A 26,937-nucleotide genomic window follows, 5' to 3' on the forward strand; every position below is an offset into this window, starting at 1 on the left:
ATCCCATATTTGCAAAAGTGCTTCGACGTTTTCAGAGGCGTCTGCTACCCTCCGGCTAGCTCGACAGCTAGCCGGGAGCTCGAGGGTTACTGATGCGGCCGAGAACGGCACAACTCCCGGCACATCATTTTCAGATCACCGCGGAGTTTCGCTGCTCGGGTTAAACGTAATATATAAGTCACTTAGACAACCTAAAAATGTTATTGTTGGGCTTTTTTCAGTGTTTTGTTTGTTCGTGAGTAAATCGGTTTGGCTGAGATTAAAGTTATTAGATTAGATAAAATAAAACTTTATTAATCCCCCGGGTGGGTTCCTCCTTGGTTTTCACACAGCTGACTAAACGTCAAACAGAAAACTTATTAAACAGAAGTATGAGACAGTCGAGAATTTACACCAGTGTCTGGTTATATTTTAGATAGCAAGAAGCAGACGGCCGAGTTTATTAAACTCCACCGAGACAGCGGTGACGCTTCAATATCAGAAGGCTAGACCGTCCAATTTCACGCCTTTAAATTTTAAAGGCGTGTTTGTGTGTGTGTTTATACAATTGCTATTATGTTTGCACTTTATGTGTAATGTTACTGACTGCAGAGATCAGTAAGATGTGTGTATTTTTTATTTATTAGTTTTATTTATTTAATATTATTTTTTAATTGAATGACTGTCTAGTAGTTCACAGATGTCGAAAAACTGAGTGTGGTAAAGCCACTGATTTTTTTTATGTATATTTCTGCAATCTGCACATTGTACTGACTTTCATTTTAATGTTTACACCAGGGTTCCTTGTCAGCACTTTATGCTCAGATGTTTGTAAGCTAAAAATAAACTATTGTGTATGTTCAAATATACTGTTGTGATTGAAGAAGTTAAATAAAAATGTCAGTCATCAATTCATGCATCACCTCATGTCATCATAACAGAGGTCTGTCTTCCAGGAAAGAACAGTTTAAAATTAATGTAATATAGTATTGGCCATACTATATGATGTATTGCTTGTCTTTGTTTAATAATACAGAAGACAAAGACCTTAAAAAATAATCGCATATCGCATCGCAATCGCAATATTGGGGCAAAAAATCGCAATTAGATTATTTTCCATAATCGTTCAGCCCTACACGGCAGCACTGATCTGTTTTCCCGGAAACAAGTGAACTCCAAACTCCAAACAAGCAGGATTATCCCTCTCCTCGTGAATGGGGGATTAACTTGTTTGAAACAAGTTTCGGGCCTGCACTGCTTTTTGGCACCGACCTTTCTTTGCAGCAGCAGCATGCAAATCCAGACCACATCACAAATGCACGACTGCAGGGATGCAATTCTTTCAGTTTAAAGTGATGATTCACCGGAGAGATTTTGGTATTCGCGTCACGCTGCCGAGCCAGCGTGTTTCAAATACACATCCTCGCCTCTACCCGAGCCGAGAGGAGTCGGCCGGCCGGCTGTAGATGGTTTGATAAAGTGGTGGAGAAGTCGGCATCGTGTCATGGACCTACATGAGAGGCCTGTAAACACAGGACCACAGGCTGGAGGGCTATATAAACCATCCATCAGGTGAAATCAGCTCTGTTTAGACATGTCTCGCTGTATTTAGACCCTATACATGTGCAAGTTTATGCACAATCACATTATTCACCATATAAACGTCCTTAACCAGTCTGCTGCCTCTAATAAGGACATATCCCACAGCACGGCTTTAGTAAACAGAGCTCACAGGCAAAGAAATGTAAATTACCGCATAAAGTAACCATCCTCTGACATCATGCTCCTCACAGCAACCGACTCTTTACTGAAGAGGAGAGCTAACAATCTCTGTCGAACTCTCTGCTGATCAAACAGAGCTGACAATAAACAAGTTATGAATCAAAGCCAAGTTGGTCGAATGTTCGGGAAAGCAGACCCACGAGTCGTCCGGTTATTAACAACCTGAACACGGAGTTTTATTGGAGGCCAAAAACAGGCTAAAGAGAACTTACAGTAACTGTTACTGTCCACGGCACAGATAAGAGGAAACAAATGTGAGCTGGACTGTCTGCTAAACATCCTGGAAGCACTGATGATGGGTGAGACAGCTGGTAGGAGCCAGGCACACACACACACACACACACACACACAGATATTGTATTGAGGGCGTTACAGACTGCATGGCCCAAAATGCCAGCAATCCACTTCCTCCACAATCGGCGAATGCTGTTAGCTGCACATTGCACATGGTGGATGGATTCTTGCATACGAGCCGGGACTGTAAGATGTTACATGTTTACAGGAGATGCAACTGGGGGCAGTATGAATTTCCTTACACTTTGAGAAAGTCTAAGTATCTGCAAATGAAGGAATGCAATGTGAGCTTAATGCAAAGTCATGCAGTCAAAGTCAGATTTTTATTTGCTTACATTTAAAGACTTTTTGATTAAAAGGAAATCAAACAGCCAATAAACAGCAACACCTGGTGGAATAAAAGCAGAACATGAAGCTACGATGATTTGTGTGTGTGTGTGTGTGTGTGTGTGTGTGTGTGTGTGTGTGTGTGTGTGTGTGCGTGTGTGTGTGTGTGTGTGTTAAGGCCACAGTGCAGTGCAGCTCAACACCTACGAACAGGTTTACCACCTGTGGTGAGCGTGTCTCCTCGTCCCAGTGCATGACACAGTTTCTGTCCAAAACTGTGTCAAGGGCTAGCCTGATTCACTGGAGCACAACACTGTGTGAAAATGTGCCTGCTAATGCATGCGAGCAGACATGTGAATTTTCCGCCTCCTTTTCACTCTAAGCAGGAACAGATTTTGAATCCCAACATCAGGATGCGGGTTCTGCAAAGCTTGCTGAAACGGCGAGGGCCAGATTAGATCTCACTGCAGAACTATCTCAAGAAATTAGCCTTTATCGACCTATAATCCACAACAGGTGCTGGACAAAGCACTCGAGCGGCACCTGTGTTTAACTTGCAAAGTTAAAGAAAGGCAACAACAAAAGAGTGACCTGTGCAACCAGTCTCACAAGTCACGGCGATGCACAGGCACGTGAACCAATTCGATGGCTGTGAAAAAGTCAGAGGCAAATCTCCGCAAAGCTAACTCCTTTGTCCTTCTCTGCAGAGCCTTTTCAGTGAGGAATGTGGTTCAGAAAGGCCGATAACACAAAACAAGCCAAAGCGGGCACCAAACACCACCTCAGCGAAGGGCACGGCGAGGCTCGGCTAAGCACCAGCAGCTGTGCCGCATATGTGCCGCTTTTACCAACATGATTAAATTAAGGCTCCTGCCAAACTCGTTATTATCCCATTCATATAGGGAGGATCAAGAATGTCAATGAGGATCATGCTCATTATGCAGTCGTCGTGCACAATGCCCACAAAGAAACCAGCACTTTCACACGATTACACAGTAAATCTACAGCATGTTTCAGCTGGCGGCCATTCTTTTACTGACTTTGAAAAATTACAGTCCGACTCTTAATTTTTATTCAGCAAAACAAATTCCTCAACTAATCGAATCACCGCTCACAGGCAGATGTGAAAGCCCGGCGATGTCCCACGGGACGGGCCGGAGAAATCGACAGGCAGATGCTTTGACCGGCAGAGGTCACGAAAGGTCAAGCTGTTCCATTATGGGAGTACAAGGGTGGCATTTATTCACAGGCTTTCCCTCCTAAGCTGGCGTGGGCTCAGAGGGAATGGAGATGGATATTTAACCCTTGAGGCAAATAGCCAATTACCAACAATGCAGCGTTTCTCTCATTGCTGGTGGAGATAAAGGAGCGCTCTGCCCGTGCCCACCACGAGAAAGGTATTAAAAAGAAAAGAGCGAGACATGAAAAGAAAACCAAAAACTTCAGACTTGCTCAGATCTTACTGTGCTGCCATCAATGCATGATAACAACAACAAAAGGAGCTTTTCTGACAGGACTGATGCACTGCAGCTCGCTTTAAGCAGCAGTAATGACCACAAAGGCACACAGCAGAGGCACTTCAAACACTCCGGCCTGATCCGACTTGTCTGTAGTGCCGGTGAAGCTGTTTCGCTTCACGCTACATCAAAGCGACTCTGCTGCGTGGCTGCACGCAGCATCAAGACGGCGATACAACAGTTCTTCGATGTTTTTTTATTCCATGTACAGTTAGTGGTTAGCTGAACGCTTACTGCACCTCGAGACATTAAACGTGACGGTATGGATGCTGGGAAAAGATCGGAAAAAATGAGCGCAGCCTTCCAGCTTGTTAAAATACTTGTTGGCTTAGAAAAGCCCGTGGCACTGTGTGATAGAATAATTAGCAAAAGCAGCAGGCACGTCTGGGATTAAACATGAACACTTAAGACAACCCCCATTAGAGAGAAACACACACATCATCACTGCCCGCTAACTAATGGCCTGTTTTACTATTCTGTTTTACTTAAGGGCCAATTGAGTGTGGAAGACAATGAAAAACAATATGTTTCCAATTACTGGAATCTAAATTTGATCAAGTACAAACGCATATATGAATCACACAGACGGGGAGGAAAAAGGGATGCATGAGGCTAATAACACAATATGACTGTAAGTACAGCTTTCGCAGCTCCTTGAACTGCAGCAATCATCTTAACTGTCAGGAAAACCCAGTTCCTGGCATTTCTCAATGTTGTTATTATTAGCTTAAGCCCGGGCATGCCAGCGTGCACCCTTGTGCTGTAATATATCGTTATTAGTATAAAAAAAATGGTACCCGCAAATTTCCAGTGAAGCCGATTTCTCCACGCGAGCAGACCGCAGGGCTTCCCGCTGGAGACAAAACCGCTCGCTCACAAAATTACTACAGAGGAGCAGGCCAAGCGCCTAAAGAGACAAAATTACTGTAATAACTGTGATATGTTCTTGAAGTTATTCTGCCAGGAAGAAACAGACATTTGGGACTCGTCAACAAAAACCTGTCCCCTCTAAAAGCCTGAGCAAACGAAGCCTCCTAGTAGCTGTTTGCAATGACAGACGAGATGAAGCGCAGTAACCTGGAGACCAAACAGTATCTGCTGCATGTCGCTGGGCCGAGTGACACAACATCAGCCGCATATTAGTCACCAGTCAGGGTGTGCTCCTTGGATCACTAACCTCATGAGACTGTGAATAAATGATTTCACCCTGCAAAGTGGAAATGATTTATAATGAATGACTTCACCTCTGTACGCATTCACTTTACACCGGATCCTGTCACATGCGAGGGGAATAGCAATGAGGATATAAAAGGCTGTTTGGCGGATGTAGAAAAATCTTTAAAAAGGACTTTTTATGTTCCTTTGATATGCTGGAAGCAGGATTCCCACCATGAAAGCAGGTGAGATAGAGATCAAAACTCACAGCCGCTGAAAACCAACAGGCGCTTCGTACGCAGCTACTCCATCAACATGGATGTTGGAGGCTTTGAGAGAGCTATGCAGAGTAACACAGACTTCTCATTATTCAGTTGAGAAGAATTTGGGCAGAAGGGCTGCTGCATAGCATGGGAACCACACTGGCCTCACATATTTCAGCAGTCATATTCTCAAAAAGACACACACACATAAAGAGGATGTGTATTGTATATTGTCTGTAGCTTTGAGTCACTCGTTCCCCTAAACTGCAGCACACATAGCCTCCACATCCAGTCAGATCCATCCAGAAAGGCCAACAACGGTCCCGCTGAGTGCGACAAACCACCTGGGATGTTTGAGTGGTTGTCAGAGATAACCCATACAAGCTCCTGCTCTGCCCGTGGTACGGTGTGTCTTTAACCCGGACTCAAAAGGCCTCAACAGAGGCAGAGTCATGACCTCTTCAAGTTTGCCTTCACTCCGCGGCGTTGAAAACTCTGCAAATAAAACACTAAGAAACTCAAGAGATGTCCCATTTAGAAGAAACAGCTGACCTTGAAGCTTATTTACTTTTTTTGAAACAAGACAAATGGAAAGATTGATGAAAATGTCACAACACAAGCTGGAGCTAAGAGACAGATGGGTCAATGAGCTCTACCTTTTAAAGACAGGAACTTGGTTAAGCATGAAGCATGGAAGCCGAGAACCTGCCTTAAAGCCCTCCTTTGACTAATAAAGATCCAGCTACCCATCCATCCAATTTCAGTCATTTATCCGGGTCGCGGGCATCAGTCTAGACTGTAATCGTCTAGCTCTTCTGTCACGCTAGCCAAGCGGCATAAACCCTCCCCATGCATGAATGTCCCACAGTGGAAGGGTTTGCATGCCCACGTAATCCAAGAGCTAGATTGTCAGGCCAATTTGCCCCTGGTAGGGTCTCCAAAGGCAAACGCTTCATGGGCGAGGGGCCAAACTAAGAGCAATTCAAAAAGACCCCATATGAACAGCGGTCCCCAATCCCCAGGTCACGGACCTGTATCGGTCCATGATTCGTTGGTACCGGGAGTTGAGGCTCGGGTGTGAAATGTATGGTTTTCAGGGTTTTTAATCGCTTTTATTGTTAACTCGGTTTCTCTGGGTCTTTTCCCGTGTGTTATGAATAAATCTTCTTTTTTTTGGTTTTATTTTGTTGTATTTATCCGCGACACCTTAAAGGCTGGTCCATGAAAATATTGTCGGGCATAAACTGATTCGTGGGGACCGCTGCCGAATCAGTTTATGCCCGACAATATTGAGTCAAGAAACATGGCTGCCCTGCCGGATTTCCAGAAGTTTGTACACAAGGACTTTTTTCCCCTTCCATATCCTCCAGTGAGTTCATTATAAATCATAAAAGAGCCACAAGATTGCCTCACTGCAGAGGTCAAAGGTTTGCTTTAATGTTTCTGTATGTGAAAGTGGAATCAGTGCACTTAAACTAGGTAAAAAACTAAATAAAAATATTCCCAAACAATGTTTAATTAATTTTTTTTTGATAAGAGTTTTTTGGGTCAACTTTATCTGTGCTGTCTGACGTCTTTTCTAATTTAAAGTGCACTGCATGAACAGAGACACCAGGATCAATGACAGTCCATAAACCCAGCGCTCCAGCACCTTAAATAACACGAGGATTGAGCAGCAGACAGGTTTGGAGCTCCAGTGACACCTTAATGTCAAATACCTGTAATAGCCTCAGGTATCCCCTTCACACCTCCTTCCATCAGACTCAGACCATCGCCGCATCAAGTTTTAAAGGAAGATTTATGAATTTGGTGATATGAGTGAAGCTGCAGCAATGAGGGTGTATAGTGTCGCCTGCTCTGACTTCTTTGAGGGAGGGAAGTGTATTAAATCTGCACAGCTGTCCCATATTACAACACGCTGGACTGCAAACCGCACCCTGTAATCTGAATGACTAACCATGGAAGAAACAGCCAATACCAACCTTGACTTTATCTAAATGTTGTGTCTTTTGTGCATGTCAACTTGCCAAGGATGCATTTGTGAGATAAGCACTATGCTTGGTAGCACAAATATCCATGAGGAAATATCCTGTGTTGTTGGACGTAAAGATACGCGAACAGCGGCCCTGCTCCTCGGTTCAAGTGTTTCTCCTCTAACGGAGTCTGTACGGTCTGTACTTTCTGGGTAGATAAAGCCGCTTGGTGTTTGGCACCTGCAGCCATCAGGTGTGAAAAACCATCCCGGCAGTTTCTTGTGGAGCCAGAGTGTCACAGAGAGCCAGCCGGGCAGTGGGTACGTTTGTCACTCGCAGCCAGGGAAGCCCAGCCCTGCATTAAACGGCTCTTACGTAACAGCTCAGATCGTGTCCTGGCACTAGCCGAACACAGAAAAATGGAGCTGGAAGTTTCTGGGAGGGAAACCCAAGTGTCTAAACTACAGTTTGAGGTAGAGAAGGGGTGCCATAGAAAATAAGCACACACAGGATCTCCTACAGCAGCCTGGCTGATTTACCGCTCGGCTTAGGTTGAGGATGTGAGGCCTGTCTTACACCATTTAGCCACAATTTCACATTAACCTGATAAAATGTTCTTACACACTCCGTTTCATTGCTCTTATTGCGGCACAATGAAGCCCTTCACTTCTACATCCTTTTCCTTCGAACAGACGAGGCCCGTGAGCCGAACAAGCCTGGATGATGATATCAGCTCAGGAAACAGATTATTTAAAAACATTTACCTCTTCGGAAAAAACAGGATTTTAGAGGAATCTTTAATTGAGCGTGTTCCATGAGTGGACGTCAGGATTGCTGGTTACCTAAAGCAATCAGGACCCCGTCTGTGTTTACACTGGCCGCACGCCAACGTGACAAAGGCTGGAGACTAAGAAGTAAAGAATAGAGCTTATCTATCTCAGAGATCAAACCGCCAACTGTTACAGTAGGGAGTGGGCTGGACGGGCAGAGGGGTGCTAATGAGCCTGAAAATGTTCCTCAACATAACATGAATGCAACGGCTGCCAAAGACCCTCGAAACACTTTGCATGTTTCACAAAGCCCAGGAAACTGTGCAGATAAGGACATGGACTGGAGCGAGCTTCTGAGCGAGCGAACGAAGCGAAGCAACATCAATATCGTGCAAGACTGCAGTTGTGCAATTGTGATGATTGATATTTGACTGCTGAAGGTAAGGCTGGGATGAATGGACTACCGGATACAGTTGCATCCATGTGTGCACGATGATGGATTTATGAGCATCTTAACTTTATTTCCGACGTTTGTATCGCCCGGATTCATCATTTGTCATCTTCTGAAAGGATCCCATTGCAGTTGGGTACCTGTTAGACGAGTATGACAAGAAATGTGGTGTCTTAATTAACTATAAAAAACAAATTAATAATAAAAAAAATTATTTAAAAAGAGGTGAGGGCTTTTTAGTTTTCTTTAAAACAAAAACAAAAATAGTTTACATCCACCCGCTGTTGAGCAGCTGGGACGTTGTTGTAAATGTGTACCCAGAATTTGCTCCATCCATCATGGAGGACAATGCAAGACGCACAGCGTCAGCTGAACATCCCAGCGCCGGGCACTCGTTTAGCCTGTAGCACCAGCTGTGTTTGCCTTTCCAATAGGGCCCAGATAGTAAGTGGGACCTTATGGCTACTGGACTGAGGTAGGACAGATCAATCACAATTTCTATTGTTATAAACAGGCTTGTAGCCAGTGTGTGTGTGTGTGTGTGTGTGTGTGTGTGTGTGTGTGTGTGTGTGTGTGTGTGTGTGTGTGTGTGTGTGTGTGTGTGGACAGACTGGGTTATTTCCATACAAACTGGGCTGTTGATTGCTTGACAAATGAGCCAGCACGCGTCATCTTTTAAACACAAACATCATGTAAATACAGACTTCTCTCGTGTACGCAGTAGAGACGTGATGCAGCTCGACTGCTTCCAGTCTGAATTTACAATCCAGACCTCAAACAGGGTTTACACAGAGAGCTACGCTCTGGAGGAATATGCTTTGAGCGAAGACGATCACACGCCCTCCGACTGAGGTCTCTGTAGCCGCCATACTGTCAGTCATTTCATTGTTCACACATTTAGATAATACAAACTACTGCTTTTATATTCAAGGCCTTTAAATCACTTGGTCCGCTTTCAAAATGCTGAAACAGCACCATTACCAGACTGAAATATTGCATGCCGTCTAACAAGCTTACAGGAATTACATGCACTGCTACTCAACTGCTGCCATGGGAGCTTTTTCCCTCGTGTTCACCAATCGCTGCATGATATATAAGGCCATCAATAAAAGCGTAGTAACAGCCTAACAGTTATTTCTTTGGGGTTAATGAAAGTCTGAATCACACGTGAAGAGCTACGCCATCCTCTTCTTCATCTGCACCCCAATTGTTTACATGCCTGCCTGCATTTAAAACCGTACTGCCTCCCTTTAGCAGGTGACCCAGACAGCATGAAGCTCCATTTAGCCCAATGCATTAAATGAATCTCCTCAAAGAGAGGAGCCAGTGTGAGGAGGAGCATGAATGGGCCGGTTCAGCTGGATGAGTGTGCTGCTCTGCTGAGCTGGGCAGAAGATTCAGTATGTGCAGCAAAGCGGGAAATTCTGTGTTAGAGCAGATACACAAAGCTGACTGAACAAATCTCACAAAGTGGATGCACGCACGCTTGTGTGTGTGCGACCACCAGCCCAGTATCCACTGCAAAACAAGTTAAATTCAGAATCTCTGAATTATGCAGCACTCAAAGTACTCGGCGGCTTCTTTTTGCCGTTTCAGCGACAGGGTTCGGTTATTACTGTTGTCCAAGCGTCCGCTGAAAGCCAAGAAGGATAACCTCGGTGTTGTGTCCGTGATAGCTCTTCGACCTGTAGCTGCGTGAATCCAAGAAGGGGTCAAAGCCAGCCACGTGTCTTTTGGTCAGCCTCTCGGTGAGCGCCGTATGAAATGAGAAGTCTTGGCCAAGATGCTGTCAACAGCAGCTTTTAGATCACCTGCTTTTTATAGCAACCACTCCAGACACTGCTGGCAACGGGCTACCAGCAAACACTCTGAAAGCCAAATATAAATTCAACCACAGCAGCAAGAAATAGAAGCACGCAGGCCACCATTATGCTCGCCCGACTGTGCAGCCCGAACAGAAGCCTCAAAATGGCATTTCACTGGAATCAAGAAAGCGAACGTGCCGAGAAACCGAAAAGAAATCAAGTTTTTGCTCATTTAAATGTGATCCTTTCAAATCCTTTTGTCTCCTTCGTGTGGAGTCCTTGTGGTTTCCCTCTGCAGGGCCTCTCTACCTAGAGACAGTGAAAGGCCCTCATCCCCGTGTGACAATGAGCACAGATGTTACCCGTGCACCTTATATGGAGAAAAATGTGCAGAGGAGAAGACATGAAACATTGGCGTTTCTCGGCCAGTGTGTGAACACTTTGAGAATTAATGATGACAGGCGCAGTCAGGGGAAAACACTTCCAAGTTTTTGTGCCTGACCAAGGCTGCTTTTCACACGGAGCATCAAAAAGAAGCAAAGACGAGAGCAGTCGACAGTTAGACGGCTGTTCTTAAAGTTACTTGACAAAGTGCATCAGCTGTTGATGTACTGACTGCAGTTCCAGTGGTAATTATGTCACAGAGTCATGCTGTTTCTGAGCCTGTGACTGTGTGCCACCCAAAGAGAAGCCAGCGTGGCCTCACCCTTTTATCACTTGTAAACAACTTTGACGGCCCTGCCAGATGAAACTCGCCCCTCGTGCCACAGAAGGACAGAACGAACCAGCTAAACTATCACATGTTTTCCACTAAAAGGAAATTAAGGGCCACACTCGGTCAACTTTGCTCTGGTTCAAGACCCCGTTCCAATCCAGGGAAAAAGAGAATAGTAAAAACAATATGTTCCTTGTGGCGGAGGACTTCTGTGCCGCAAAAATGTGAACCACAGAAGCCAAAATATGCACACGGTGCTTCTAACCCGGCGCTATTCTTACTGATCTCGCACAAAAAGAACAGGGAACACACATGAGATCAACGCAATTATGTAAGTAAATAACTATTTCTGGATAGTCCATTAAAGAGGCAGGGGGGCTGATAGGCCTGATGAAATATAAACCGAGCACGCAGCATGTTCCCCCTGCAGAAAAATAAACACAAAGCATTTGCTGAAGTTTTTCCTCCTGGGCATGTTGGGCTCAGCATAATTCCTGGATAAAAATGACCGGAGTAAATGATTTACATTTACAGTGCAAGCACATATCCAATCTGTCTTGCTGCAAAACACTGGACAGACTCCAGCCAAAGCCATCAGACAGATAAATGAGTGACCCGGGCGGCTGTTCGAGTCAAACATTAGCCACTGTTTCACTCTCATCTGTGGCATTTAAAGGTAGGAGGACAGTAAGACTGACACCTTCCTGTGGATGTTTCCATGACCATCCCAAAAGGCATGCCGGGCTCTTCCTCCTTTAATCCAAAACTCTGTTTGCTCTGGGCTGACCCTTCACTCCGGGGGTCCCGGGGCCCTTTTGTTGCCTCTGTATGTGGCTAGAGCCCTTCCACCCCAGCACAAACCCAAGCAACAATGCAAGTGGCAGGTAATTCACATCAGTATACATCCTGTGTGTCCCACATCTCCCAGCCTATAAATGAGACAGAAGTTCAAAAGCTATAAGCAGCCTGTGACACTGCTGTGAGCTACAACATGAAACAGCCACGCAGATACCTTTAGTGGGACTTTTAGATCGTGTCCAGGCACAGTTTGTGTTTATGGTGCTCCTATTTATCACCCCAAATTCTGCTTCACAGCGCACAATAAAACATAACGATTACTGCTTTTCAGGTAAGAAAGTCCAACAACATCCACAGTGAAGGCTTTAATGCGTGACAGATCCACAGACGGAAGAAAGGGGAGACCGTTGTCAACATGAATAATTACACGACGGCAGAAAGCCTCAGAATAAAACAGATTTCTCAATGAAATCATTCAAATTTAAAATCACTGGATAATCGGACGTGCTGCAGTTGGATTACATCGCTGCCTCAGTCACTGGTCGACTTACTGGAAATTCTTTGTTAAATTGTTAAACTTTTTCGCGCAGAGTGGGAGACGCGTTTAAGCTGAACGGCAGTCTATTAAAACAGCGTGACTGGGAATAAGTTCGTCTACAACTTACCGGCTAATGCTTCCACCCGTGAAACACATTCCCCGCAGCACTCCTGCGTCCTCCTCTCTGAAAACTCTTAATATACCAGCGCTGCATTAAAAAGTCTGCGTTTCTCGGAGCTAATTCCACGATCCCTCCGTGTCCACGCCAAACGATCCCGGGTCGGAGCGCCAAGAGACTGCGGACTCCTCGCAATGTGGGGTTAAACTCCTCCTTCCCACGGACATGGAGAGGGGGGATGGCCGAGAGCCTTGAATAGACTACAACATGGAGTACCGTGGAAGGAAATCTAACCGTGTGACGAACCAAGGTGTTTCAAACTGTGGTTCGTGGACTTTTTAGGGGTCACGAAGAAGGACTTTAGGGTCCTCAAAACTATCAGAAAAGTGTTCCTTTCCCTTTATTCAAAAGGACAGATTTTACACTTTATTCATGAGCACAGCTCAGCCTGTGAAGACAGCTTCCTGTAGTCAGACTGAAAAGAGAAAAAGACGCTGAACTTTATTTAATCTGGCTGTTCTCTGATTGTTAAATAAACTTCAATTAAAAAAACTTCTTGGGTGTCCTGGGTTAAAGCCTAAGCTTGATTTGAAGTGACTGCTAAAACCTTTTGATGGAAAGTTGGTGAAAGTAAAAGAACTGTAAAGGACCACACAGATAAAAAATCAATCAATCAAAAGACTTTAAAAAAGAAGGAAACATCGTCAGCACCAAGATTAAAATGAGTTTGGGGATGTTATGGATATAATCTGTGAAAATGATCATATTTTATACTGTGTGTTTATAAGCATCTTCTTGCCTAATGCAGTATTTAATTACACATAGAAAGCTGAGAATAACGCTGATGTAAGGGGGGCCGAGGGCTCGTCGGGGCTTCAGGTGAAGAAAATGATACTGCAGTTAAACATATGCAATTATAGATTTAATGTAAATAGCCATTAAATGTGTAGACTATATTTTAAAGTTAACTTATGGATTGTTAGTTAGTTATTATATAAGATGAGGTATGGGAGGCAATCGGTGTGAGAATCATCCTGATATGAATCGCACTGATTGGGTCACTGACACCAAACTATTTGTTTCCATCTGCATTTATGACCACAGTCAGAACAGGCGTGAGCATTTCACTCTTTCCTCTGAACTCTTCAATCATTCTGCAAAGATTTAAATCCAGCATTAACTAAACTTTCTTGGGGCAAGTAGTTGAGTTTAAAGCCTTTTCTCCATGACAGTCCTTCACCTGAAGCATGTCCTGCCTTGGAAAAGGTGAACAAGGCATCTTTTACATAACAGTGACAACCCTGACTGTCACGTGGTCTGATGAACTGATAGGCAGTGTGATAGGGAACAGGTTTGTTTTCCTCAGGAACTCAGAAATCATGGGGTAGCTGCCACTGTCGCTGTTTCTCTTGGACTAAATTTAAGTCCTTTGTTCCATTTTCTTTCTACCCTTCTTTGTCGAGATGTCTCAGATTACTGATAACATGACCGTCATGGCCTTGCTTCCTTAAAACTCCCTCGCAACTGGCACAAAGCTTGAGTTTCATAACGTGGCTCTTTGGCCAGGTGTGCCAGCCCAGCCCGCCCTGTCCAGTCTCCATATCAGCCAGTTTACAGCTGTGGCCACGGTGCCTGTCGTAGAAGCAGATACAGTATTTCTACTCCTTTCATCACAGTCTGATCAGGATCTGTCATCACAACAAGCAGCCTTTCATCCCCCTTGGTTGGATGTACATAGCCTTGGGGATTTTAGCTCCAGTTAACCAAGCATGTTGTTGTGAAATCAACATATCTTAATATGCATCTGCAGGAGTGTCAAAGGATTTCAGAGACAAATTAGGTTGTTAGGGAATGTGAATCATTACAAATGGAACTTGTTGCCTTTGAACTGATTCACATCTTTTTATTGGTAATCAAACGTAGTGCAATAATCAACTGGGCAACCATTATCAGTCTTTCCAGTGACATGCTACCAATCCCAGCACACAATGTTTCCAGGGCAGAATCCTGGATACATTCGGAAGCTCCCTGTGTCATCTGGCAGCGTTCGGGAGCTCTGGTCACTCCACATCTCATTAAACGTAATTGGCTCTGACGGTCATCCTGCCGCCCATCATCCCCTCTGTGTTTGTCTGTCGGCCTGGCACAAGACGACGGTCCTGACTTTGCCACTCCTGCGAACACACTGAGGAGTGAGGACAGGGCCGGTGAAATGAAATATTGGTATTGTCAGTTTATTGCTTTAAAACACAACGGGGAGCAAAAAGCATTGAGCTCAGCCAGAAATGTGGGCTTCCACAACACACATAGTGACACACATCCACACCTCAGTCCTCCTTCCTCGCCTCTTAAATGAGGCTTCTCAACACCCCCGGTCCAGCTATTCCGACTGTCATCGCTTTGTTCTGCCATTGTGGCTTCTCTAATAGGATCGTCACAGTTTGTGCATTTCTATGTGAGTGTGTGTTACTGTACGTGAGACGCAGGGAGGGGGCTGCAGATTCCCCGATAAGCGATGCTCACACCCTTCTCATAGCTGCCTTTTGTAGGCTGTGATCTGGCCATTATTACCACTATATGAGGTGCTGAGATGTGAGAGCTGGCCTGTTCAGCGTCCATGTGTAATTACCAAACTGATTTGAGATGTGAGCCCTAATGGTTTGCTGTGGCTGGAAGACATTTTTCTCATAGAGCTGTCTGAAAGGCTGGCAGGGTTAGGCAGAAGGTGCTGGGAACACGGTTTTTGTGTGCGCAGCATTCATGAACACAAAGAAGGAGATGTCATAAGGTGCATGTGAGACAAAGGGAGGGCTATAATCAGAGCCACCACTGCCACACCCTGAAACAACTCCTTACTTGTTTCTAAATATGGCAGCCAAAATGAAAGAGGCCATGGCAGCAGCTCACGCAACAGAAAAAATATGCACTTAAAGATAAGGTAGAAAAAATCCAGGGTGTGTTGGAAAGGCTTTTAATTGAATACAACAGGGCTGATCCAAGTGATAGCTTGTACACTCCTGAGGGCCTAACTAATGAGAAATCAATGGCTTAGACGAGCAAAGTGTGTCACAGCGGCCACCCTTTTGCAGCAATGTTATTAGGGTCTTTAAAGGACAGACACAGCACTTAAAGCCCCTGATTTACATGCACTTACATTATCAGTTCTTTTAGTGTAATTCTATTTTTTTTTTGAGTCGAGCATCATTTAAAATGCTTTTTAAACTGTGGACGTGCAAGATATGTGTCAGAGTTGAAGATGATGAATATACTGTTTTTTGTCTGATATCAGACGATATATAAAGCTGCATGGATTCAGCGGTGTGGGAAACGACATATTTGACAGACGTGTCCTCCACACGTTGCATCATGTGTTTGTCTGACTGCCTGTCTGCAGCACGATCGTTCATTACCGAGCAGTGAGGGGAGCTGGATGTGTTTGCTCATCACTTGAGTTGTAGGTGAAGAAACTGTCACGAGGCTCCCACAGACTGATGAGCTGAATTACTCTTTTGTTTGCCTGCTTGTGAGAAAAGATTGAGACGGCCGTGTGATAAACAGGATGGGACTGTAAGATAAGTATAGAGCTAAGTGTCGGCACCTGAAGCCAGCATAACAACAAAAAGTAATAAAATGGTTCTTGTTAACCCAGTTTTTAAAAAAAGGATGTAATCCATGTTAGTTTGCAGAATGTCATCACATATAACTTCCCTAAAACTGCCTCAGGGAAAGCATAGTTTTCTTTCTGTGGTTGATTGCCTGCCTCCATCCATCTATACTTGCACTCATTACCATCTGCAAAATGAATCATTTCAAGGTAAGTGCAGCGAAGTTGTTAAAGGATATCCACAACTCCCAGAGCTTTGAAGCAGGGATTATTAAGACAGCATTATGTTATCCATCAGTCATCATTGAAATGATTACGGATTCTGCACACATACGAAATGCATGAGAGAATCACGCGGCTGTGATTGGTTATGATACGATGTAAAAAACAACACAATACAAAGCTACAGGTTGAAAACATATAAGACATTATGTCATTTTAAAAGCCCATAAACTGCTTCAAAAGCTTACAGCTTATTATAGCATGAAGATAACAAACCTCCTGACACTATTTCACAACTGATGTTATTCGTGCACATCACAGCTCACATGACTAGTTATGGTAAATACCCACAATGGCATCAGATGAGCAGCAACAAAAATAAAACACTAAGAAAGGAATCAGCCAATCGGGAGTTTTAAAACTGTAGAACAGGAAGTGATTTGTTGTGGCCATGTCATAGTAAAACGTGCACAAACCCCTCGTCAGACTACTTGTTGATGTAACATACTGTATGTACAGTTTATCCAGCGTGTGGTATAATGGGATGTGTGGCCCTGTCTCAGACCTGATGAGCATCTTAAAGCTGCTCCATAGTTTGACCGTCGAGGCTGCAGTGCTGCACAAGGAGAACTTTGTGAAATACAACATCTTCTTTATCCCTTTAAGCCTCTGTGTTTGATCTAAACTGACTTTTTTCCTGTTTACCACTTCCTCTCAGGTAACCATGCCCACCTGCACCAGCTCCAAAACATTCAGCTCTTGCTTGCTTTTACAGTCAGCAGCTCCGGAAGAAAACCGTCAGACCTGAAACAAAAACATGTTTGTCGTCCAAGCTACGTCAAAGTTGGTGCATGGTGGCACCGTACCATGTCTAAGCTCATGGAGGGCATGACTGACGGAGGACAACCCGGCGCGCGGTTAGCGTGACATCAGGCCCTGGTCTAAAAATGCACCAAAGTACACACGGCTGTCCTTTTCTTTGTCTGAATGTGGGGCAGACTCGACACTGACAAAGTTAAGAGCATGTTAGTGGCTGAATATATATCCCACACGAGAGAGCAAAGAATATAAATGATTGAGGGACTTTGGAGAGATTACTTTATGAAAGACAGATCAAGACTGGACAAGCCTCATCTTTTATAGACTCAGTGAAAGAGAATAAGGAAACAGTCTGTAGCTCTGGGCTGGCGTGACAGTTTAAGCTGCTTTAAACCTCTTCACTCCTGCAGCCACAGCCCTGCAGGCCAGTGGAGGGGAATCCACAGCAAACGCAGGGACGTTTGATTGAGTTATTGCAAGCTTACACCGAGTCAAGTGATCGAACACATTACAAGCCAACAAACATGCCTAAAAATCAAAAGCTTCATTCAGTAAAAAACAGTAAAGGCTGATTCCAATGAGCTAAATGCAATCATTCACTCTGAAGTGTAATGTGATTTGTATTGGGCTAAATTCAGCTCGCTCAAACTCAATAAGAGCAACGAGACGAGCTGAAAACAAGCAAGACGCAAACAACATCGAGCAGAAAGTCTCAGGATGGATCTTTATCGCAGCAAATCTCACCCAAAAAATTAGTCTTTTGCTAATAAATGAAGTAATTAAGTGTGTTTTGAGGATGTCTGCTGCAATGTCTAAAGCATGAGAACCAAACTGTTGTTGCATCATTAGGACTGTGACTGTCCCTCTGCCGTGCCCACTAAGGTAAGGTTCCCACACCCATAACCTCCTCACTCCCTGCTGACAAATACTTTCACACCCATGTGAAGGGAAGCTGAGCGCTGTTACAGTCACCTTGTTAAAAACCTGCTCATTTCACCTCTTAATTGGAAACAGATACAGTGCTCTGGGTCTTTACCACAATATTATCAGCTACTAGTGCGATGCACTGTAACAGAGGGCACCAAAGCTAAGGGAAGGGCAGCTGGGGGGAGGGGTCTGTCTGACATGTCGTTATTAGACAAAGCAGGACCTGGAAAGCTGATACCTTCCTCCAAACCACTTGGACTGGTTTGTTTACAGGCCTTGTGGAGGGAGACATTTAGATCATCCTTTGTGATTGTAAGATTACGTTAGCATGTTTGCGTCTTTGTTTTCAGCTTATGAGCATTCAGGGATAAACTTCAGTTAGTTCAGAGGAGAAATCTGTGAAGATAAAGTTCACTAAAAGAAGAAAAGACTGCTTTGCTTTTGCCGATCCCTCCAACGAATAAGTCACACTTTGGATTCTCTACCTTAAACTGATGTGTACAGACAAGTTCGAGGCCTGGATTTATTCTGCTGCAATGGTTAGCATTTGTAGCTAACTAGTTACCTTTATCGATAACTTTTAATGGAGTAACTTTTATCCAGTGCCAGAGAAGACTTCTTTATCTAAGTGAGTTTGTGTGGTTGCAGGTTCGTTCTGCGTTTCACAAAGCAGGATTATTTATTCAGTGGTGAATGAACTGTAAGTGACAAGTCATTAGCCAATGAATGTGCGGTTTCACGGCCAAACAGGTGGTGAAGGTGGAAATGTGGAAAATGTTTATCTGGACTACAGGAAACAGGACCAATGGCTGAAGTCATGGTAGCTTCATCCATCTTTTATGCCATGTACAGTATGCTAAGGACTTCAAATACACCCAGGATAATCCTCCACTCGGACTTTTAATTGTCCAAAATGGAATCAGTTTTGTATTCACTGTGATCCAAAATGAGCAAAGTGTTTCCTGAGGATCATTTTTCCATATATTTAGGATCTGCAGCTTTTGTCTCCTGAGTTGTCATTAAAAAGTTTCATCAGGTTGACCTTCACTTTTATACACTATCATCATCAAAGATTCTTAGCATTCATCCCGTCGGGATGCGTCATCAGCACCATCAAACTGGGGAATGTAATCACAGTATTAATCTTACACTGAAGATGGTACAGTTTGTCTGTGAGACCGGGATAATAAAGATCATTCTAGAACGTCTTACAGCATTATTCTCTTAGTCTTTCCAGGTGGAAATGTTTATTTATAGTGAGGCCAACCACTGTTCTGACTTGCAGGAGCTTCGTGAACAAAAAAGCACTCAGGACGTTTCTGTTTTGTAGCTGGAGGTCTCCCCAAGTGCTGCGGTGTGCAGACCTGGCCGTGTCCAGCTTGTAAAGCATTGTGGATGTGAATGTCAGGTCAGTTATGTGAGCCATTTGGGAGAAGAAGGAGGCGAAATTCTCAAAGGTGAGTGCTAATTATGTAATGACGTCGAGCTACCTAAAGTTCATCCGTGGGCTGTTAATATTAGGGTCATAGGAGCGTCGAAGGACTGTAGAGACGAGCAGTAATAGTTTGGTAGGTGATCTTATGACATAAATCTATTTTAAATCATTTTCCAATGTCAGGCGAACCACTCACACAGATTAAATAACCCACAACTGACAGCCAGAGCTACAGTGGAGAAGGAGGGGCTGGTGTGATTTTGTCACTACATTTCTACAGCGTGTTCAGGTGCAGAGTGTTTGCGTGCAGTGCCATGCTCTACACTTTGTTTAGCAGCTGCGAACAAACCGAGAAGCCAGTCGTTATCTGATCGATTAACTTCCTGACATTTGGCTAAATAAACCTGATAAAAATGACTAGCAGGCAGTTTTCGCCTCCAGGTGTGACTTCCAATAAAGGAGTCACATCTCTGCCTGTTGGTGTTTGCCCTAAGTGAGCACGCCCAGAACTCAACACTACAATCAAGCGCTTCTTGCTGTCCCCCTGACATTTGTGGTCTCCATAGCAGCTCTCTGTGTGTTTACCTATTAGCCTATTTACCTAATAATAGCTAATGGATGTGTGTATGTGTGCATCACTTTTCATTTGGGCTGTGAAATCAGATTAGTTCTCCTGTGTGCTGTGTTGCGTGTGCACACTCACATGTTTGATTTGAGCACAGTGTGTGTATGACGTGCACGAGAAAATCCTCCATGCTCCACAGAAACGCTTCTAGCTGGCTCCGCTTGTTCTTGTGTGCTGTTAAAAATACTAAAGCACATCTAAGTGGATAATGAAGCGGATATCTGCAGGAGGGAAACGCTCCAGGTCTTAGGGAATACGCAGGACACCCCAGACAGGTTTAGTGCTGTTGAATCACGAGGTCATGGGAACCATTTGGTTTAATTCTTGTTTTCAGTCATATTTAGTTATTTAAATCATTTTTAGGTGCGTTTATGAGAGCATTATCATCTTAGCGAAGTTGCCCACATGCAACACTAAGGTTGGGATTATACTTGCATGTGAACAGACTTCTTTGTGGCCCCATAACTCAACGAGGCCTTGAAAGACAAAAGCTACTGCTTTGTCAACTATTAAGTTCAAGTGTAATTAGGTTCATATACTCGGACCAGTGTGAAACGTGGGAGAGAAGAAGCAAGGCAGATTTATGTGGGCTCAACTTCTCCCAAGGTTCTTTGCACGTTGGTCCAGCAGCGTCATTAGAAATCTATTAAAACCAGCTTCTCTTTGCTAGAGTTTGGTTTGCTTTTGTTCTCCACTAATCAAAAATAAGATCATTATGAAGCACGTGGATCTATGGCAGTGCAGCTGGTAAACTACTACTTAACAAGTTAGCTTGTTGCAAGTACTCATTAGTGACAGGGTCATTTCAGCAATCGGGTTTTGGGAGAGTTGAGTCGTTTTGTGACTGTGTACTCCGATCCTGCCTACAAACACGTGTAATGAAAGTATCGAGGCGTGGCTATATATAAACTGTGCTTACATCAGCTATACTGTATCAGCTGGGCAGAAAATTTATGAATCCATATCTGATAAAGTATAAACCACGACACAGCTCGCCCACACATGCAACACTAACTGGCTCAGAGGTCACTTTGCTGATGTTTCTGACTGTTTTAATTATGATGATGGAAACTAAAGTCCTCCCATAAGTAATGTTTCTGTTATTTTGGCCAGCCTTACTTGCTCAATATGACTTCATAAGGATAGGAAACCTTTACACGGTACATGTGATACCCAGTTCCCCTCTTTTCTCTGTGCAGTTAGGGTTTTGCCACCCCCCAAACCAACAGCCAGACCTCACTGACACTTATTCTTCCTAACAGAGAAACTCTTTGAGACGAGTGCAAGTTTCACGTTTCTCATTTTCTCCCACACAACAACACAGAGTGTGTGTGTGTGTGTGGGTTGGCAGTAGTGTACGCTGTCTGTTTACTCATTAGAAACAGATCCCTCTGTTACCCTGTCAAACATGGTGACCCTCCTCTGCCGACTCCCACTGACGCGTTTGTTCCTGTTCTCGTCTTCGTTTCCACGTTCAGTTTTCTGCTGAGTTTAAATTCTTTTCATGAGTTATCTTTGTGACTCAAGCTGCATAAAAGCCTCATCGGATGTTGTGCCGGACTGCATTATGCTGCACAGACACTTCCTGTTTTGTCTATTGTCTGATTTTTATTTTGTTTTTTTACATATGCTGTGCTGAAACATTGGAAATGGAATAGAAACCCCATTTAGATTAAAGAATCAGACATTTTAACATAGAAAAGGTTTTATTGTTTCGACTCAAAAGCCTGTAAACTCCCACAGACGAATCAAAATCTAAAAATCTGATGCACATCTTCACATGTATTCACGTAGTCAGGGTATAGCATAGTAACTAAATGCAAATTAGTCAGAAAAAGCAAAGCAAATGGAAACATTTTTACTTTATATTGACTATGTAAGGTTTTTGTAATGCCACGGTCGTCTTTAAAACGCTCCAGCAATCAAGAGAGCGATCAAGCAGGGATTCATGTGCCTTCTTTGCTTTAAGTGTTGCCTTCCTCTGTTTGGTGGAGGTTAGAGCTATAGCCTGAAAGGTAGCTTTCATATATTTAACTTTTTCTTAATGCTTAATATTCATTAAACCCCTTCAGTCAAGATAACACAGTAAACTACAATGTTTTGAAAGCAAATACAGCAGTTATTATAAAATTAAAGGACAGCCTTTGAGTATTAATTGTGATATTACTTTTTTATAGCATTGATATTTCTACACATCTAATCAGCCAATCACGTAGCAGAAACTCATTGACTTTAGGCATGTAGACATGGTTACATCAGCCTGCTGAAGTTCAGACTGAATGAATGCACGTGGCGCAGACGGACGGTCTGAGTATTTTACAAACTGCTGATCTACTGGGATTTTCCTAAACAACCATCTCTGTTTACAGAGGACAGTCTGAAAAAGACAAACATGAGGTCATGTGGTACGAGGTCTTCAAGATAAGATGAGGCTTGATTGTTATTATTACAGACCTTGGCCTTGTGAGGAGAAGGATTTTAAATGTGAACCTGAATTTAACAGTGAGCCAATAAAGAGACATTAATATGGGAGAAAAGTGATAAATGCGCAAAGTAGTTTTTCAGCATCATTCTGAGAGGCGGTCAAAAAACGACTCCAAGGCCCGCCGCAGAGTTTTTGGAGGGAAAGGTAATGTCATCTGGTTGGATTGTGTATTTCTGAGGGTTTTAGAGCCGAGAACAACAACCTCAGTTTGATCTGAATTTAGAAGCAGGAAATCTCTTTATTGTATCATCTGGCTTCATGGATAAATAAAGATGGATATCATCTGCATAATAATGAAAATGTATGCAGTGTTCTCTAGTAATACTAGCTAAGGGAAGCATGTATGTAAGTTTGCCATGTCCATCCCTTCATATGTATGGTCATAAAAGGACACACACCAGATATCCAGCAAGATAACGTCACAAAACTCAAATAATCTCAAACTGGTTTCTTGAAAATGACACCGAGTCCTCAAACGGCCTCCACAGTAACCAGATCTCAATCCAGCGGAGCCCCTTTGGATGTGGTGGAACGGGAGATTCACATCTTGGACGTAACCAACAAATTCTCAGGAATCGTTTGTGCGTGTACTAGAAAGGTGTCCCTAATGAAGTGGCCAGAGTGTGTATATATCAGTTTTTGTTGTTGTTTCTACAAATATTTGGTTAATGCCAGCATTTTCTTTCTAAAAGCCAGCCTTCTACCTGTTCTGTTTTTCCAGTTCAGATCTACTAAGAATATGAAATCATTTTAAAATCTGTGTTTATATTTAAACCGGTCCAAAAACCAGCCAACTGCTATTTTTTCCACTAAAAGCCTGACTTTGTTTGAGATCAGTTTCCTTAGTTTGCTCTTCAGCCTCACTCACACAATGCACAGCTTTACAAACTATATTTTAAGCGAGTTTTATGATCTGGGTAGCATCTCCCTCTGAGAGGCTCCGTTACCAAGAAATCTGACCAGACTGTGACACGCTTCACTGGGGAGAATGGAGAGTGGAGCACAAAGATGGAGCTGCAGAGAAGTAAAATGAGACACGACTGGCCAAAGGAGTAAAAAAAAGGATAAGGGGAGGCAGCAGAGCACAATAATAATGAAGGTATGGAGGGAGACGCTCAACCACACAGAATGAGACGGCAGGCTGTGAGCAGTGCAGCATCAGTGCGCTTCTGCTCATCACTCATTTATCATTTCATTTGCAGAGGCTGTGGTGCAAAGTATGTCGTTTTTATGAGTATCACCTAAGAGGAGGGCACATCTCCGAGTCTCCGAGTTGAAGATGAAATGATGAAAATGGTTAAAATGCAGAGATGCAAATAAACTCAAAGGATTTTCAGCCACACAGCTTTTATTGAATAAAAATGGAAGCTTGGTTTCTGCCTGCGCAGCCGCCTGCTTAGAAATGACTACATGTCTATTTGAGAGAGAAAGGAAGAAATAAACTGGGAGTGCGCTTCCTCTAAAGCTTCTATAGGTAACAGACCACTCAACCCTGCACACACACACTGGTGTGTCTCTGCAGGAGTCGGCCATCGCAGATGTTCTCAGTCCATCCCTCCACCCATGGGAGAGGCTGGCGCTCCAGAGAGACACAAAATCTGTTCTTTAACTCTTTAACAGGCCAGTGGATCGATAGCTGCACACACGAGAACTTCTAACCATCAAAAACGCTTGAAAACAAGCAACAACAAAGGGAGGGGTTCATGAATATTTAAGCCACCTTTGCAGGTAGCTGTGCGTTTATTATTCTGTGTGCAAGTTCTTGAGAGAAAGTGCCAGAAATCGTGAGCTTTAGCTTGTCTGCAGCATGTGTGTGACAGCCTGGAGACCCCTGATGCCTGCTGGTCATTAATAAACATGATGATGAATGTTTAATCCCCATCAGCGGGGCGGCATAGGAACCGTCACGGGCGATATCGACAGAGCCGCACACACGCCCACAGACTCGGCAGATTGGACAAACGGCAGGAGGGAGGTTTGAGGCGCTGAACACGGGGTTAACCACTCAGGACTCAGGATCTACTTTTCTGTGTTTGGAGAATTTCCTCTTCAGTATTTTTTTATGCATATTAACAAAAAACAAAGGAATGATTGACGGCAAACTCTGATTTCCATGTTTTTCCTCTGTAGTTGCTGCTTATCCATCTAAAAGGTTTCAGAGACATGTGGCGTAAACATGTCTGACTCCTCTTCAATATAATGGAACTAAGTGGCACTATGCCTATGAAAAAATATATCGGAATAAAGAAAGTAACAACATCTGTTTCCAGAAATCTTGTTGTGAGCCGTTTCTTCTCCTTATGAAACTACACCTGCCAACTGCACCACCGTGCCAAAGGGAGCATGCATTTATCTGTGATGAGACGCTTGTGGTGGGACAACGAGACAGAACGTCAGCACTGATGGTGACCGCCCTCATGTTAGCTGGCCACACCCCAACCTTTGGAGGGGAGTGAGTTGCATAGAAACAGATGACCACATGAGTTGTAGAGAGAGACATAACCAGATAGTGTTTCAAATGCATTTTTTGCACTTTGAGCAACACAGTAGCTCCAAACCTGGGTAATTCTCACCAGACCAATGTAGATGGATGAATAGCACCACACCCTGAGGAAACACACGCACATTTTGATCTTGGGTTTAACTGAGAAGTATGAACAATCCATAAAAAATAAAACTTTTTTTTTTTAAAAACCCACAAAAAAAACCATTTGCTTCTAAGGAGCTAAACTGAGAAGAATTCTCTTGGTAACGCAAAGTGTCCCATATCTGAACTTTTTTAGTTTTTCAAAAGACGTGCAAAGGTTTAACACATCAGGAGATTCTAGCTTCTAATATGATCCCATAAACAACAACACGTGACATCTTACACCCGGGGTCTCAAACTCAAATGAGCCTGGGGCCCCTTCTGGCACCGTCATCTCACTGGAGGGCCACTTTAGTGTTCAAGTAGTACAAGAAAACAAACAAGAAAACACCCACTAATATTTCCTAAAATGTAGTGTTTTCTTTGTTCTATTTAATTTCAAATAATGTTTAACAAGAAAAAACTGCAAACATGAACGCAATTTTTTCCTCACTCTTGACTACCTGAAGCCTTTCATTGAACTACCAAATAAACAGCTCTTTCTGGCCAGACACGTGGCAGCACTTTTGCTATAATTTTGTTTGTATTTAACAAATATGCAGGCATAAGTATGGAAGCCCGTTTCCGCCACTAAAAAAAAGGATCCATAACTCAAACTTTCGAGTTATTTTCTCAAAATTTCGACATATTAACTCGAAATTTCGATTTATTAACTCAAAATTTTGAGAAAAGTAACTCGAATTTTCGAGTTAGCGCTGCCAATCAGTAATCTACGTGAATGACGTCATTTCCTCGTTACCCGGACGCTGAAGCCCTCAGCTACAAATGCTACAGCTAAGCGACCATCCAGTCGTGAATGCACAGATTGCTGAGTGTTTTCAGCCTGGCTTCACAAATGATGAAATCCCTGTGTTATTAGCTGAATCACATGGTGTTACTATCAGCAAACGTACTCGCGAAAGCGCCAATTTGTTGGGATCCGTTTTTGAGTGCGCGTTCCTCTGCGCCATATGCTTCCGAGTAACAAGAAAGCGATCTCATTCACGTATATTTTTGATTGGCAGAGCTAACTCGAAATTTTGAGTTATATTTCTCGAAATTTCGAGTTATGGATACTAGCTTTTTTGTTTTTATTTAGTGGCGGAAACGGGCTTCCATACATAAGCGTACACATTAGTTTTTGAGTCAAGTGAAAATTGTTTTCTTTCCAAATAAATCTCTCACTGAACTAACACAGCCTTCAACATGTTTGCACTCTGTTACCTCGGACAGGTCCGCGGCTCCGCGGTAAGGAGACCTCCGGCTAATACTTTGGGTTCCGTGTCGGGCTCGTAGCCGGGAACTCGCTTTACTGTCTGGGTCAACTTTGCTAGCGAGAGACAGAAAGAAGCGTTGAAAGGCTGCTCCAGCAGAACTTTATTGTTTTGGAGGAAAACACGAACACAGTGTACAGTCGAGTCTTAATAGCTTACTTCCAACTGGGCTGTCAGGCTCTCTGTTTGGCTGCAGTGGTTATTATTATATTTACATGCTTCCAGCTCCCGTTTCTGCTCGGTAGCAACTCCTCGCGCTCACACACGGAGGGGCGCACGTTCTCCCTGCAGCGAGGACTACACCGCCCATGGGGCTACAGTCTTAAAGGGCCATGTCTGTAACACGCTGGTCATATTGCCTTCTAATTAAATCGTTTTTCGAATAATAATTTTTTAAACTAGTTCTTCATATCAACATCCGGGCTGCAAGTAGAG

General features: G+C 43.6%; 1 protein-coding gene across 2 annotated transcripts in view; it reads right to left on the reverse strand.

The window, feature by feature from the left end:
• The window catches only part of tiam2a (TIAM Rac1 associated GEF 2a), a 74,696-nt gene extending 48,847 nt beyond the window's left edge, over positions 1-25,849 (reverse strand). The window contains exon 1 of one of the 2 annotated variants that reach the window (XM_005922358.3): positions 12,495-25,849. The gene's annotated coding sequence lies outside the window, so the exon portion shown is untranslated. The remainder of the gene's footprint in view (positions 1-12,494) is intronic. The other variant, XM_005922361.3, reaches the window with a different exon arrangement.
• Between the last annotated feature and the right edge of the window lie 1,088 nt (positions 25,850-26,937).

This window comes from Haplochromis burtoni, unplaced genomic scaffold (genome assembly GCF_018398535.1).
Source record: "Haplochromis burtoni strain Fernald_Lab_line unplaced genomic scaffold, NCSU_Asbu1 Contig_55, whole genome shotgun sequence".
Lineage (NCBI taxonomy): Eukaryota > Metazoa > Chordata > Actinopteri > Cichliformes > Cichlidae > Haplochromis > Haplochromis burtoni.